This window comes from Camellia sinensis, chromosome 3, assembly GCF_055761805.1.
Source record: "Camellia sinensis isolate YWXY chromosome 3, ASM5576180v1, whole genome shotgun sequence".
In the NCBI taxonomy this organism is placed as follows: Eukaryota; Viridiplantae; Streptophyta; class Magnoliopsida; order Ericales; family Theaceae; genus Camellia; species Camellia sinensis.
Window position 1 is genome coordinate 34,606,973 of NC_138963.1, and position 3,141 is coordinate 34,610,113.

Here is a 3,141-nt window from a genome sequence, read left to right on the forward strand (position 1 = left end):
AGAGTCTTGTCGGACCCATAAAGGAGCTAACCGGAATCAATGTCGGGACAGTTTACAGAGTCTTGTCGGACCCTTGTAGAAACTAACCGGAATCTATGTCGGGACAGTTTACAGAGTCTTGTCGGACCCTTAAAAAATGCACCCTCAAAAGGTGTGCCCAATTTTTTCAAAAAGCGTGCCATCAAAAGGCGTGCCCAAATCATCAAAAGGTGTGCCAGACATGATGGCGAGGCACGTGGGCGCCTTGGCTTGCGTGCCCGTTTGTCGGCTGATGGCAAGAGGCGCGCGATGCGCGTGGCTGCCTCGGCTATAAGACAGAGGCTGAGGCTGAGGCAGAGAAAAGCTGCGAAAAACCTCTGAAAAAACAAAGACTCTTCTTCGTTTTGCTGAGAGAGATAGTCTGTAACACTCTGTAAACCCTACGCTGAAACACTGAGCAACCCAAAACATGGCCTCTTCTTCCCGTCCAGCTACCCAGAACCTGCTCACGCTCTTTCCAGAACTGAACGAGCCCACAAGAGAAATAACTGGTGCGGTGGCCAGTGAACCTCAACCAAACACCTCTGGTTTTGCTCCATTGAACTTTCCGATGCGGTCGGTGGAGCAAAAAATGGCGGTGCAGTCAGATGTGGAGGCCAACCAGTATACTTTGAAGACATGTGTGGAAAGCATGACGGCGGTCACAAATTTGTCGAACCGGCTGCAGAGTAGGACAAATGAGGTGCAGCATGTAAACTCCCAGCTGGCTCTGCTCCAACGCATGTATAAGGATGCGCGAGCAGAGATAAGTGTGCTAAGGGCAGAAAACAAGGAGCTGAAGCGGAAGGCCACCGTGATGTTCCGATTTGGAGGGCCGCCATATGCTGCAGTGGAGGAACAGGGAGTAGTGATCGTGCCCAGTGGAGTGGGAAACACGGAGGCAACACCGTCAAGGGCCGCCCAGGACGGAGGCAAGAAGAAGAGACCGGCGGCAGAGTAGAGAAGGGATGTCGGTGTGTGGCCATCTGCAGAAAAGAAAACAAAGCCGTTTTTTTTTTTTTTTTTTTTTTTTTTTTTTTTTTTATGGTGATCGGGGTGAGTCCCGTCATGAATAAAATATGTGTGTTGTGCAAAGTGGTAAAATGTTTTTTTTTTTTTTTTTTTTTTTTTTTTTTTTTTTTTTTTTTTTTTTTAAATGGAGCATGGGGATGATGAAAATATAATGATGAATAAAAATATAATAAAGGTGGGAGTGGGGAACATAATGGGTCTGAAACGGTGGGATGAAAGAGAAAAAGAAATATATATATATATATAAAATAATAATAATAATAATAATAATAAAAAGAATGAATTTTAAAAAGAAAAGGAAGGAAGAGATAAAAAAATAATAATAATAATAATAAATAAATAAATAAAGTAATAATGGTAAAAAGTTGTTGCTGGCTCTCTCACTCTGCATCACGTGGGTGGTGTAAAGAGAGTGGTTGTAAAGGGTTTTATATGTTTAAAGAAAAGAACAGAGTGGGGTGTGGTTGCTTTGTTTGTGTGTATGATGCTCTGGGAGAGATGATTATGTTGGAAAAAAGAAGAGAGAGACTGGGGACCCTATGGGTTGTCAAAAATGGTCTGAGACTGGTAGTTCCAGATGCAAACAGTACCAGAATACAAACTTGATCCATGGCTTTGTTGGATGCAAATCCACAGATTTTACTCTTTCGGACCTTTGAGCAAGTTCTCTCTTTATTTCCAGTCTGAGACGCATTTTGTGAAATGAAAACGCGTCTCCGTTGATGGAATCGGAGAAAAGTGGCTGCTGATGAACCCTAGAGATCTAGGTAAGATCGCAGTGATTGAGAACCAACGAACTCAGCTGTTACACAACGATCTTCGTTCGAATCGCTCTCCAACTCGGAAGATCGATCGAGAGAGAGAGAGAGAGAGAGAGAGAGAGTTTGAAGAACAGCAGCAACCAATAATCCCTGAGTTTGTCCGGCAAGAACCACTGCAACTGCAACGATGGAAGTATTCTGAATAATCTCATCAAGAACCGTGGCACCCCACTTACATTTCACTTCTGGGAAACACTCGCGGCAATTTCAACAGCACCTCTAGCCGATTCCTCAGTACGGCTCCAAATTGCTTTGAGAACAACAAGGTCAGAGATCTCAGTTAATCTTGGGATGTATCGAGTTCTGACCAAAATACCGAGAGAGAGTTTTTTTTTTTTTTTTTTTTTTTTTTTTTTTTTTTTTAGCTAGAGTTCTCGCCCATGGTGGCAGAGAGACAGAATGGGATTGATTGGTCCTGAGAAATTGTTGTTGGACAGAGATAGGACTCGGAGGAACTGCAATCGCAAGAGGCTTCTTCCGATATGGCCCGAAAGAGAGAAGCCATGGAGTTGGAGCTCCGAGACCCGATTAGTCCTCGGATCGCATTGGATGCCGACCCAGTTGCAGCGATTGTCGTCGTTTTCGTTCCATGATGTGAGCTTGGAGTGTGGGTCAGTGAGGCCAGCTTTGAAGACAATCAAACCCAAAACGTCATCGTTGAACGCTGGGTCTGTGGAGTGTACTACAAGAAGAAGAGAAGCTAAGAAGAGGAGAGTTAACAAGGTTAGTAGCATAATTAAAATTCCCAATTCAAACAGAGAGTGTCTCTGGCAGTAGAGGTCCGGCGGGCGGCTAAGGCGGGGCTGCCGCCCGCCGGTGAAGCAGAATGACTAGGTTGTTAACCTTGCTCTGATACCATGTAAAAATAAACTGATGTATATATTATTGATTGATAGATAGATGTTACAAGATTGTTGTATTGATATATTGTATTACAAATCAGAGTGGCATTATATAGGAGAGGGTTTGGGTAGTAGGTGTAGTGTAGTGGAGGTGGTAGGTGAAGTGGGTGCTAGTGGAGATGGTAGGTGGAGGAGTAAATTGGTAAATTCTAACATTTTTCTTGGTGGACTTATTGGGTTAAAACACCTCTAAATGAGATTTATCAATAAAACTTTTGTTTTGAATTTTTTTGATTTTGATTTTGATTTTGATTTTGATTTTTTTTTTTTTTGTCTTTGATACTATTTTTTTAATAACCCTTTTATTTTATTCTTTTAGATTCACTTAATTTAATACTTTTTAATTTTACTTTTAGATTTAGATTCAC

The 3,141-nt window shown here is 42.2% G+C and overlaps 1 long non-coding RNA gene across 1 annotated transcript; it reads left to right on the top strand.

Moving 5' to 3' along the window:
- The first annotated feature begins 337 nt into the window (after nucleotides 1–337).
- LOC145822450 (uncharacterized) lies at nucleotides 338–2,623 on the top strand. Its single transcript, XR_014363747.1, has 2 exons — nucleotides 338–2,137; nucleotides 2,309–2,623. It is a non-coding gene; the product is annotated as an uncharacterized LOC145822450 (long non-coding RNA).
- The last annotated feature ends 518 nt before the right edge of the window (nucleotides 2,624–3,141 follow it).